Raw genomic sequence first — 14153 nt, forward strand, 5'->3', positions numbered from 1 at the left:
TTGCCCATACTTATAAAGTGGGAATTGTAGTATTGTTTATGCAAACATTTTATTCAAAGTGATTTACTGTTAAAAGTATACAATTTTTAAACTGTATATTTTCTGGTATCCCTCTTATAAAGTATATGTACCTGCTAACCCCTGATTATTTGCTATCTGTATGAGGTCATTGAAATATCCATTAATCCAGCTCTATATGTAAATTGACAAATTCAGCCGCTGCTAATCCTCAATTGTGGGACTGTGACACCGTTCCCCATTAAAGTAAACAGGTATCATTTTATGTAAAATAAGAAATTGAGTTATTAACAGCACTGGAATCAGAATGTTATATTCCCGCTGTCAAGGCTGCCTGCTTTAAGAATATAGTCTGGAAAAGATTCTGGATGAGAACAACACAGAGTCCTCGCAGCCAACTTCCTCAAGGCTGCCATATACACTCTGCTGAGATGTAAAATATTTTCCCACAGTTGTTCTGTTGCAGTTGTTTATCTAGCGCCTGATGGGATGCAATGAACAAACTCCAGACCTTTGTTGGAATAGTGTTGGATTAGGGAATGATTCAACAGGGTCTGCTCCCACTATAAATAGCTAACCTCAAAACTATTACAAATATAGTCTCAACATTACTTTATTTGACATTGTCCAGCTCTGATGCCTTTTTGTGTTTGTTCCAACCTTCAACGCAATATTTTCCTCAACTATTGATCTGGCAGCCATTAATTCTCAAGTCATTGTGTAGGAAAACTAGTTGAATTATGACACAATATAAAAGCTTTTCATATCAGTAGTACTGTTTAAAGTTTGTGTAAAGGTTGCGTACACAGAAGGAACGCTAATGATGATTTATAAGATGGCACATCCAGCTTTTAATAGCTTTGTATCCCTTAGGCGTTGTTTGTGAGACTGCTAATATTGGTATTTTAAAATCCGTAATTAATAAGTAACATAAAGAATTATTATCTATTTACATTTTGTGAATGGACAATTGCACAATTCAATTCATAGAGTCATAGACGTTTACAGCATGGAAACAGGCCCTTCGGCCCAGCTTGCCCATGCCGCCCAGTTTCTGTCAGTAAGCTAGTCCCACTTGCCTGCATTTGCCCATATCCCTCTATACCCACCCTGCCCATGTAACTGTCTAACTGCTTTTTAAAGCTCAAAATCGTACCCGCCTCTACCACTGCCTCTGGCAGCCCGTTCCAGATGCGCACCACCCTCTGTGTGAAGAAATTTCCCCTCTGGTCTCTTTTGTATCGCTCCTCTCTCACTTTAAACCTATGCCCATTAGTTTCAGACTCTTCCACCTTTGGGAAAATATGTCGACTATCTACCTTATCTATGCTCCTCATTATTTTATAGACAATTTTGCTTAATTGTTCATGCGGAAATTCATTTCATTACAATGCTGGGTCATTAAAAAATTACGTACAAAAAATAACGATAAAAAGATTACCCAATCACAGAGATTTATTTAAAATGATGTATTAAAAACTATTCCAATGCATTAAATAATCAGACTGTGAGTCCCACCATGAGTGCATATCCTCATTCATATATCAAACTTTGTTAAAGTGCAGAGTTCCAAATTGATAATTGCATCAGCCATGTAACGTTGTTGATCAAATAGTTATCAGGAACAAATATAATCTGTGGAACACATCACTCAACAAGCACAAAAGAGCTATCACAATATAGATCCACATCAAAAACACTTGAGCGTGTAAGGTACGGGAAGTAACAGTAAATATTTTTTTTAATTGTCGACCTTGTTTTTTTTAAATATAAATTTAGCATACCCAATTCATTTTTTTCCAATTAAAGGGGAATTTAGCATGGCCAATCCACCTACCCTGCACATTTTTAGGTTGTGGGGGTGAAACCCACGTAGACACGGGGAGAATGTGCAAACTCCTCACAGACAGTGACCCGGGGCCGGGATCGAACCCGGATCCTCGGAGCCGTGAGGCAGCAGTGCTAACCAACGTGCCACCGTGCCGCCTATCGACCAAGTTGTTAAATATATTGAAGACTTCGACCTACTTAATCCTGGACTCAACTGGACTCTTAGTTGCCCATAGAAATTCCACTTGTTTGAATAGGCTTTTAAACTTCAGAGTAGGAATCATGTTATCCTAGATAAAGTTTGAATTCTGGGTGGGGTATCCAGTTATCATCTGTATATTGCTCGCCAAATTTCACAGTTGCAAAAGTCCAATTGCAATCAGTTGCAATCAGCCAACTTATTCTGGCTGATCTGAAGACATTTAAAGTCTTCTTGGATACGGTAGCCAATATAAAATAGAATTTGTAATAATGAGGAGATGCCTCCACAAAATGCCACAAATTGCTCTATTTCCTTTGAGACAAGAGTGTAAGTAAGCAGTGGGATATAATAGTATTGTGAAATGATAAGTGTAATTATTTGGGTTTTTAGTTTGTAGTTTCCATGGCTTTACAGCCTAACTAATAAGGGGAGCGCAGCCTTCCATTATCAAAAAGCAGTGCAATTATCTTGAATACTCTAAACTGTACACTAGACTGTACTTTTACACAACTCCATAAGGTAGTTGTAAACTTTATTGTAGAAATGACAAATTACAGACAAGCATCAGAAGAATCTTTAGACAATACGAGAACAGACTCATGATTCAGCATTTATCCTTAGAAATAGCCATGAAGAATTAGCCTTCTGATAAATAAAAATAAGTTTTTGTGGGCCAAATCGGATCAATACAATACTTCAAGTGAAGCTTCCTTTACTCGATTTCTCTTGCAGAGTCGGAAAGGGGCTATGTAAATGTGTATCTTGTCACAGTGTCATGTAACACGCCACCACCAATCTTTCAAATCTTGGTGAGAATATATTCAGTTGCCCCAAAAGTTGAGAATGATGTTATAATCCAGATAGTTAACACTTGCTCCACGTTTATATCCGCAGCAAGACTAACACAATATTTATCTTTCCTATTTTATTAGAAACATTTGCCAGGTCATGTAGTTTGATTCCCTCAAACCTGGAGCACAAGAGCTCCACCTGTGGTTAGGGTTAATTGAGTTGTGGTTGGTTAATTTGTCAGAATAGGATTGCGTTGTTGTCAATCGGCACCGGAGTCACCAATAATGTTGCTCTTTTTAATGAGTGGAATACTATCCCACCAATCGGCACCAATAATGTTGCCATATTAAGTAGATATGGCAGTTATTAATGATAATATTGCTTTTCAGTGTCGGCAGGTATCAAATGATACCACCACAAGGCTTTACCGGATATCGATCAAAGGACCACACAACCAGTTAGTCAGATCAAGTTCAAAGATAGTTAATTTATACACAAGGATTACTTCGACATGCAACATAAAACACTACAAGTTAAACCACACCTAACAACTACAATAACCTATACTTAACTTCAGGGCAATTGGCTCTTTGCAGCTGAACAAGGCCTTTGTTCGGATCTTGCGTGGCTGGGTGGAAGAAATGGCTTTGTTTCTGCTGGGCTCATCCATCTGGTAGCAATCGTTGGTCTTGAACTTGTCTTCTGGTCGTAATGCTACACTTGGTTTTAGGCGTAGGCCGGGGCCAAGAGAGACCGAACACATGGCTGTGTCTTTTTTATCCCTCTGGGATTTCGCACTCTTTGGGACGGTCCTTAGCTTCGGACCAAATAATTCGACAGGCTTCATCACTGCCTTCGATTTTGGCCAATAAAGGGGCGGGTGCCTTGATGGCTGTGCATGTCCTGAGCGGTTATTGACCTTGGCTGTTTGGGCTTTCTTAGCAAAGGGAGTGGCGCTGGTTAGTCTGCATCTGTATCAGTTACCTGACTACAGTCCTTTTGTTCTGAGGAAATGGGCCATTAGAATGCAAACGAGCGGGGTTTTGATCGCGTCTAGCTATCTGGGTTGCAAATACACACACAAGCTCTGAGTGTGTCTGAGTCATGGGTTGGCCATAATTCCCATGGTCCTTTGCAGGTGGCCATCTGCGATGGCTACAACGTTGAGCAGGGTTATTTCTACTGACACGGATTTTCTCTTGGCGTCAAACCCGTTGTGAGTCTCCCGGCCTGCTGCACCTGGCTTGATCAGGTTCTCGGCCAGAGCGGGCGAGAAGCTAATTACAGCGCATCTACATTAAGTTAAATATATTTACCAAGTTTTCAGACCAGGTGCTGTGGCCTCCCGGTATGCTCCCCTGCATCCCCCCCCCCCCCCACTCCACCCCCACACGCTATCCCCCTCCACCCCAACTGGAAGTCCTGCAAGCGCCAACCTCTCCTGGTCCTGACAATCGAGAGCAGGTGCCGTGGACTCTGAGGGAGGCCAAGGGTATGGGTAACATCTCAGCACTTACCTCCAGGCTGCCAAGGTGGGTCCTTCAAGGGAGGAGGGGGACAGGGAGGTTCGGGTTGAGCTGGAGGGGTTCAAGTCGGGGGTCTTTCCCAGGATGGGGGTTGACTGGCAAGTCTTTCCTCTGTCACATTTGAAAATCAACATCTGCCAACATGCCAAGTTGTAGTCACAAGTCTTCCCTCTGATGTGTTGGAAACTTTTGATATCTCTCCCAGCAGGTCGCTATCAATGATCAACCATATGAAGGTGAAAGTCTAAAAGCTTTGGACTGCATTGTTTACATTCAATTTCATGGTCCATTACCTTTTACAAGCCCCCTTGATTGACAGGTCCAGACTATTTCAAATGAGGGATAAGCTTTGTTTGTTTTTATAGCACTTCATGGTCCATGAATTCTGAAGTGTCCCTTTTTTGAGAAGGTGTTTCTAACCACAGTTTCTTTGTTCTGAAGAGCTTCCTACAATGACCAGGTGCTCTATCTGAGTGCTGCCCATGCACTTGGGGGGACTGAGGTGGGCTGGGGGGATTTGGTGTGTCTGAAAGGGGTGGGCCCTGAAGTGCAGAGGGGCCTGAAGGGAGGGCCTGAAGGAGGAAAGCGGCTTGAAGGCCGGTCCTGGAAGGAGTGCATTTGCCGAGCCCATAACATGGTGTCACTCAATAGGGAGGTGGGGCTTGTCAATGATTGGGGGAGGGGGACGTGGGTGGTAGCTATTCAGAGGGGGCATGCCAGTGATTGTGGGGACCTCCAGTGACTGGGTGGGGGGGGGGGGCTTGCCAGTGATGGGGGGGGGGGGTTGCCAGTGATTGTGAGGTCTGCCATGTTATCCAGAGATCAGGGCGGCCCTTTAAAAATGGTTCCCTGATCTCTGAGGAGAGAGATCTGTCAACATGTTTAGGCCAACGCTCATCCTGCTTCCAAAAAGTTTCAAAATGCCTTTGAATCCCACCTCAGCAGCGTTGCCAGCATCAGTGGGAACACCGGTTTTCCCATTGGCGACAACACTTAGTTTTTTAAAATAAATTTAGAGTACCCAATTCATTTTTCCAATTAAGGAGCAATTTACCGTGGCTAATCCACCTACCCTGCACATCTTGGGGTTATGGGGGTGAAATCCACACAAACACGGGGAGAATGTGCAAACTCCACATACAGTGACCCAGAGCCGGAATCGAACCTGGGACCTCGTCGCCATGAGGCAGCAGTGCGCATTTAGTTTTTAATTGGTTGCATAGCAGCATTATATTCCAACAAAAACTGAGCCGCAAGTGATCAGTCGTCCCAACGCTCTGGGTAAAATGATCCGGTATCCTCCGGGGCTTCAGCAATGCTCCACCTCTACTGGGGCAATGACGATGAGGTTTACTTGTGCTTTTAAAAATCATGAAACAGGCGCCGTGGCTGCTGAGGTAGAGAGAGGGGGGTACGGAGAGTGTCCAACATCACCACAGTTTGATGACAGTCGTGCCGTACACGGGGGGGCTTCTGCCAGGGCCGGGGGAGTCGAGGGGGGTGGCCAGGAGATGGGCTGTGGGGTCAGGGTGGACAGGCACGGAGCACCATTGCCTCAGTCTGCAGGGCAGCCATGCAGCTGTGCACGTATGGGTGTTCCCCCAAGGCACCTCTTTAGGTGCCCTCTGGCCCCAGCCGACCCATCAGCGGGATGGGCGCGCTACTGTGCCACCTTGTTGGCTTGGATGAGTGTACGTGAGGACTATAATGTGTATGTGCAGCTGCAGCTTGTCAGGCTCCCGAGTGTCAATCATGGACCCGGTGAATCCCGCACTGTTTCCCATTGGAATCAATTGTGTTCCACGTGGTGCCGGTGCTAGCTTCTCCATGGTTGCTGAACCGGTCCAGGTGCCGCGCCCATTTTGATGTCGTGGAAGTCCATGAATTCTGCCCTGGCGTCCACGCTGAGTCTCAGAAGCGGAGAATCTAGCCCCCAAACCTTATTCTTCCTAGCTGGTTTCTGAATGAAGTATGAGAATTGATGCAGGACCTTGCCTCTCAGACCTCTTCTCTGCACCTTTCCTGATCACACAGCTCAAATTATGAAATGGTTGTGAACGGATGAGAGTTGAATGATGGTACAGTAAACTGGAGCAGCCACACACAAATTAAATGGTCTGGGTTGGGAGGAAGAGTGTAAAATGCTGAACCTTCTGTTCATGATCCACTTAAAACCTCTTAAAAGTAATTTTCCACCCCCTCCCACATTCAATTTTCTGCCCCCCTTCAATTTTCTCCCTTTCTGCCTGACGGTAAATGCAGGGATGTTAGTCGGTGGAGAATATTTATCAAAATGTAGATCTGAGTCTCATTCTAGATGGGTGGCAGACTATTGGAAGAAGGAACTGGGAAAGCATCACCAGAGTCTGATCCTAGCAGCACGTGGAATTCCAAGGGCGGTTTCACTTTTGAGGGAATGCAGGTAATGTTCCATTCTGATTGCATTAATAATCCCAGAGATTTTACACAGTAGGTCCTTTTAAAACTGTTATTAGGCAGCAGAAAACATGTTGCTACAGTTCAGCATGTCAGTTTAAATATGTACGTCAGGATTAGTGTGTGGGAAAATAGCTTTTATCACGATATCATTGCCTTTTTCAGTCTGCATTGTGACCTGACCCTTTTTTTAAAAAGCCTGTAGCCAATTAAGTTCTCCCAATATATGATTCCCTGTAGAGCAAGGCATTGACCCTTCTTGTAGCAGCCAGAATGTTTCCATCCTTAAGTTATGGAAATTCATCAACAGTGCCCACTTTCCATCCTGCACTCATTAACCCTGTAGTTCCCATTGTTGCTAATAATTAAGGAGTATGAGAATAATGCTTGTTGAAAAAAAAGTTCTTTTGGCTATTTTCTAATTATTGTAGATTGAGCAAATTGTTAAAACAAGCAGGAATCCAGTCTAAATTTCCACTAAAAGTTCCACTAAACACTACACAGAAAAATGTTACATGTATCTATCTTGCATATTCAACCAATTAAAATACCATGCGGTACAGAGATAATAAACGCATTGACGGGGAAGCTAGATACGTACACGAGGGAGAAAGGAATAAAGGGTTGGTAGGGTTGAATGAGGAGGAGGCTCGAATATTATTTGAATGAAGAAAGTTTGAGAAATATACAGTACAGAGGGATCTGAGTGCCCTGGTACATAAATCACAAAAGGTTGGTATGCAGATGCAGCAAGTGATTAGGAAGGTAAATGGAATATTGGTATTTATTGCAAGGGGAATCCAGGCAGAAGTACAAAGTTAAACTACAGTTCTTGAGGTCACTGGTCTACTTACTTAAGAAAGTTGAGCAATTTGGGCCCGTAATAATTTAGAGTTCAGAAGAATAAGAGGTGATCTTATTGAATTGATGAGATCCTGAGGGGACTTCACAGGGTGGATGCTGAGAGGATGTTTCCCCTTGTGAGGAGTCGACAAATTAGGGGTCTCCCCCTTAAGACTGAGATGAGTCGAATATTTTTCTCTTGTGCAGTTCTGGGCAAGGGGCTGAATTGTCCACTCCTGCTCCTAATTCTTGTGTTTATAGGAAGGATGTGGAAGCATTGGAAAAGGTGCAAAGGAGATTTACCAGGATGCTGCCTGGTTTGCAGGATAGGTCTCATGAGGAAAGGTTGAGGGAGCTAGGGCTTTTCTCTTTGGAGCAGAGGAGGATGAGAGGCGACTTAATAGAGGTTTATAAGATGATGAGGGGGATAGATAGAGTGGACGTTATCAGAGATTATTTCCTCGGGTGGATGTAGCTGTTACAAGGGGGCATAACTATAAGATTCAGGGTGGGAGATATAGGAGGGATGTCCGAGGTAGGTTCTTTACTCAGAGAGTGGTTAGGGTGTGGAATGGACTGCCTGCTGTGATAGTGGAGTCGGACACTTTAGGAACTCTCAAGCGGTTATTGGATAGGCACATGGAGCACACCAGAATGACAGGGAGTGGGATAGCTTGATCTTGGTTTCGGACAATGCTCGACACAACATCGAGGGCCGAAGGGCCTGATCTGTGCTGTACTGCAAAAAAAAAATTGTTGGTGTATGGAATTCTCTTCATCAGAGAGCAGTGGAGGTTGATTCATTAAATATGACTAATGCTTAATTAGATATTTTGATCAAAAAGAGAGTCAAGTGTTATGGGGACACATCGGAAAGTGGAGTTAAGACGGCAGCCAGATCAGCCATGATTTTATCAAATGGTAAAGCAGACTCAAGGGGCTGAATTGTCCATTCCTGCTCCTAATTCTTGTGTTTCTGTATATGATGCATGGACGCCAACACGGTTTCTGTGCTGTAATTTCTAAATAGTTCTAAAAGAACATCAGATGTATGGTAAACATATACTTTCCTCTTCACAATTAATGCACCTCACTCCGTATGTTTATCACTTATACCGCAGCTTACAAAGTAATGAACGTTTTTCGGCCGTTGCTGCATTCTCCGCCGGATCTGGAAACCCACTACCGGCGTCAGGCAATGGAGAATCCACTCCCATTTCTGATCTATTCGTGTTCCAAATTCTTCATTCCCATCTGCCCCCGATAACCTTTGATTCCCTTGCCCAACAAGAATCTCTCTACCTCTACCTTAAAAATATTCCCTGATTCCATCCACCGCCTTCTGAGGCAGAGTTCCAAAGTCACGTAACCCTCTGAGAAAAAAAAATTCCCTCATCTCTGGCCTCAAAACCCGCAGGCGGGAGGATGCAAATCGCTGGAAGCCCGAGTTTCCAACACACCCCCCCCCCCCCTTGGAGGTTCTAATGGGGGTTTAATGGTGGGTCTCTGATGTGGGGTCTCCGATGTGGAGTCTCTGTTGGGATCTCTGACGGGGGGCTGTGGAATCTGATTGGAGGGCATGGGGGCCTGATGGCTGATGGGGGGTTTGAAAGGGGTGGGGGAACTAGTTCACCCTCATGCGTGCTATGGGGGGATGGGGGGGGGTTGACCTGTTATTCAGGTGATGGGTGATAGTGGCGGGAGGATACCCCTACTTGTCAGCAGAGTGGTGGAGGGCAGGATTTGCATTTGGGGCCCACCGCTGGACCTCGGTGTTGGGCTGCCCACTCCATGGAGATCCCCACCATGCATAAATTAGCATGGTAGAGGAGAGGGAATCACACTAGGTACCACTACGAGCATCAGCGGAGTCTCTACTGAAGGGGGGGGGTTCAGCGATGATACCTCTTAAAACTGAATAGGTAGCATGCCACTAGAGTAGTTTTACATAAATTACTTTATTAAGGATTGAGATTAATTATAGGGCTGAGTAATCATTATTAACCATTAAACATGTATTTTTAGTACATAGCAGTAAGTAATCAAATGGGATTTAGGATAGCGAACTTGTCCGGAAGGACATCACTTCTGATATGTTGGGCGGGATCTCCCGCAACTGGCCGGATGGCCCGACGCCGGCGGCAAGAGGGCGCGAACCACTCCGGCGTCGGGCTCCCCCAGAAGTTGCGGAATCTTCCGCACCTCCGGGGGGCTAGACCGGCGGCAGAGTGGTTGGCACCGCGCCAACCAGCACCGAAGGGCCACGCGAGTTGCCGCATGTGCCGAACCGCCGGTGTGGTTCTGCACATGCCCAGACTGGCCAGCGTTTCCTGCGTATGCGCAGGGGGATTCTTCTCCGTGCTGCCCATGGTGGAGCCCTACAGAGGCTGGCACGGAGGGCAAGTGCCCCCATGGCACAGGCCCGCCTGCAGATCGGTGGGCCCCGATCGCGGGCCAGGCCACCGTGGGGCCCCCCCGGAGTCATATCCGCCCCGTGCCCCCCTGAGGACCCCATTAGACAGCCGACAAGCCAGGTCCCGCCGTGATGGACCATGTCCATTTCACGCTGGCGAGACTGGCCAGGAAACGATGGCCGCTCGGCCCATCGGGGCCCAGAGAATTGCCGGGGAGGCCGCTGCCAACTGCCCACAACCGGCACAGCATAAACCCCACCCCCGCCTGAAAACTGGCGCTGGAGAATACGGAAGCCGGCGTCGGAGCGGTGGGGTGGGATTCACACCGCCCCCCCCCCCCCCCCCCAGGGATTCTCCAACCAGGCGGGCCGTCTGGGAATCCCGCCGAACTTGCCTTTGTGAAACAATGCAGGAAGCGGGTTTTGCTGTTCTGCCTCTCACAGACAATGAATGCTCAGCAAATTACTAGTAAGCACAGCTGTCAGGATGAGGATCAATCATGTGCTGCTTGCAATTCTATTGGATAAGTTTAAACGTAGCAGCTTCAGGGATTGGGACGCGTCCAATTGGAGTGGGCTATTGCTTTTTGAAAATTGTATAAAGTCCTATGTTCTGGCCTTTGATCGGCAGAACAGATCTTGGCAGATGTCCAGGTCTGTTCTCCGTGCACACTCAACAAGCTTGATTAAATAGCCATCTTGTCCAGGATGTCAATGTGTCTTTTTCCTCTCTGTACTGAGTTGAGCCACAAGGAATAACCCCACATGGAAGCTGAATAAATACACAGGTCTTGAAAATGCTCCTACATCCATTAGCGGGAGCACTTAGTCTCCAGAACGGAGGGGAATCCAACCCATGATCTTGTTGAATGCCGGAGCAGACTCAAAGAGCAAAATGGCCTAGTTCGGCTCCTGTTTCACATGCTTGTGTCATGTTTTCGTCAGACAGGAGGGCAGCGCGGTGGCACAGTGGTTAGCACTGCAGTCTCACAGCGCCGAGGTCCCAGGTTCAATCCCAGCTTTAGCTCACAGTCCGTGTGGAGTTTGCACATTCTCCGTGGGTTTCGCCCCCACAACACAAAAATGTGCAGGGCAGGTGGATTGGCCATGCTAAATTGCCCCTTAATTGAAAAAAAAATGAATTGGGTTCTCTAAATTTATAAAAATAAAAAAAGATTTAAAAATTTTCATCAGTCAGGATGTATTAGTAATATGAGCATCTTGCACTATGTAGAATATGGCTTTATTAGGCAAACCAATGACTTTGGATTCAATACATGACAATCTAATTATAGCATTTTAGTTAAAGATTCATCATATCTGCCCTGATGGCTCAACAAGTTTCACCAGTCAACAGCTCAGCTGTAAAAACAGGAATGTTTGTTACATCTGGATAACAGCAAATTACTGCGGATGCTGGAATCTGAAACCAAAAGAGAAAATGCTGGAAAATCTCAGCAGGTCTGGCAGCATCTGTCGGGAGAGAAAAGAGCTAACGTTTCGAGTCCAGATAATCCTTTGTCAAAGCTTTTTGCCAATGTTTGTTACTAATTTGGTCAATACTAAACTAACAGATCTCCATAAGGGAAATGGTGGGCATATCGAACCTCCTTGGTTCACAGCAGTGTCTAGGGAGAGGAAATGATCCAGGGAATTTCCGATTGGTACATCGGAGTCCCAGGATTCCAGATGAGGGCAGAGGTTGAACCGTGCTGCTGGCCTGCCTTGGTCTGTTTTAAAAGCCAGCGATTTAGCCCAGTGAGCTAAACCAGGTGGTTCACCATTGGCTGCGGGTGGGCTATTCTGGTTTCGCCGATGTCTATGTAGCTTTGTGTGGCTTGCCCATCCTGCTGCTGGGGAACCTGCCATAGCGGGGGTCACCATCGATGGGACCGGCAGATCTTGCCGGCAGGAAGAGACAGAAAATCTAGGTCTAAATCATAAAATTTCTATTTTTTTTCCAAATCAAACAATGTTTCTGTATTTGCAAATCCAAAACATGTGTCCACTGGTTGATACTGACTGCATGTCTTTGACTTGCCAATTGAAATACAGGTGACTATTTTTTCCCAATAGCATTATCAAGGATTAATTGATACATTTTCATAAGCTGTTGACAAGTTTCTCAGGTTTAGCATTGAATCGCAATTTGATCTTCACCAGTGTATCCTACAGTCCAGCTAATTAATGCCTAAAATGTTCCCAGTAGATCAGTTGGCAAATGGAACACACAGTATGTAATTTTGGCAGCACCATTTTGATTCCAAGTACAGGTTCCTCGAGCTGAGTGCAAACCCGACAATGTGATGTACCTGGGCCATAGGGGCTGGTTTAGCTCACTCGGCTAAATCACTGGCGTTTAAAGCAAACCAAGCAGGCCAGCAGCATGGTTCCCGTACCAGCCTCCCCGGACAGGTGCCGGAATGTGGCGACTAGGGGCTTTTCACAGTAACTTCATTGAAGCCTACTCGTGACAATAAGCGATTTTCATTTTCATTTCATTTCATAACTTTACTTGTGACAACTACCCTGAACCTTCACTGCTTTGAATTTAATCAGTAAGGATTTCATGTGAAGCTTTTGTCAATTTTCGCCTGGGCTTCTAACAAAGAAAGATTTGCATTTATAAAGCACCTTTAATAATCTCAGGATAATCCTAAAACCCTTTACAGCCAAAGAAGGACTTTTGAAATGAAGTCACTGTTTTAATGTAGCAACGTTGAGGCAATAGATTCTTGAGCAGGTAACATGTAAATCACAAATCAGTTTAATGGAAAATGTTAGTGGACAGAACAATGAGAAATTAAATTTATTTCATTTTTAAAATAAATTTAGAGTACATAATTTTTTTTTTACCAATTAAGGGGCACCTAACCTGCACATCTTTGAGTTGTGGGGGTGAAACCCAGGCAGACACGGGGAGAATATGCAAACACCACATGGGCAGTGACCCAGGGCCGGGATCGAACCCGGGGCCTCAGCGCCGTAAGCAGCAGTGCGAACCACTGTGCCACCGTGCCGCCCGACAAATGAAATTTAATACAGTTGAGTTCTGTACACAGTGAAGAAAAATTGGATAGCACATGTATTTTTGAATGGTGTTGAAATAGCTAAGGATGAAGTAGAAAGAGATTGATGTATTTTAGTAGACTCGACAGTCATGTACAACCACAGCAATCAACAAAGCAAACAGAATGTTAAACTATATGTAGTCAAAACACCAGCTTACAATTCTGAGAAAGTTGCGCACAAATGTATCGTATTCTAGTTAGACCACATATTGAGTATTGTATCCAGTTCTAATCATGCGGATGTTAGAGGCACTACAGATAAGGACCACAAGGCTGACCAATAGTGTCTGGGTATCTGGGCACTGCTGGAGAGGCAAAGAGGAAATTTTGCCCAGATACTTCAGGTGTTAAAGAGCCTCTTGGATAGGAGGTGGATCTGAGACCAGGCAGAGAAGTACCATCTGCACTGCTGATGGAGGGGGGAAAAAGAGGGGAGAAAGACTCCTTTCCCCTGAAGTTGTAGAAGGAACTTCTCCATCGTAACCTTCTAGCGTCCAAGAACTTGTGTGTTGTCCCACTTGGTCCCGGAACCATCTTGAAGCCTGCTATTTTGTGTCAGCAGCATACTCCATACCTTCAGTGGAAATGGGTGCTCTATGGAATTGCATACCATCAGCACTTGAATGCTAAACCTGCTGCAAGTGTCTGTTTTAGCTTCTCCAGGCAAGTTCAAATGATGGTAATCAGCAATTAGCACCAAAACTGTACGCCGACTCCAGACTTTCAGACAGGCGTCTTATTAGTACGGCACCAATTTAGGGTTTGCTTTTCCCGTCCACGAAAATAATCAGCATTGAAAGGAATCAAGAAAGATCGTTTTTAGAGGAAGATAGATTGATAAACGGTATTACAAATTGACGATTTGGGAAAATTATCTCTCACTAAATTGCAAGTGTAGATATCGAGGTCAAACGAGTAAGAGGCAAATTTAGGACTTATGCATGAAAGCTCTTTACATTTAAGAGTAAATCAACACACTGAAAGGGCTTCCATTATAAGCAGCGAAGCTAGGTAACATAAAC

The sequence above is a fragment of the Scyliorhinus canicula genome, chromosome 25 (genome assembly GCF_902713615.1).
Source record: "Scyliorhinus canicula chromosome 25, sScyCan1.1, whole genome shotgun sequence".
Lineage (NCBI taxonomy): Eukaryota > Metazoa > Chordata > Chondrichthyes > Carcharhiniformes > Scyliorhinidae > Scyliorhinus > Scyliorhinus canicula.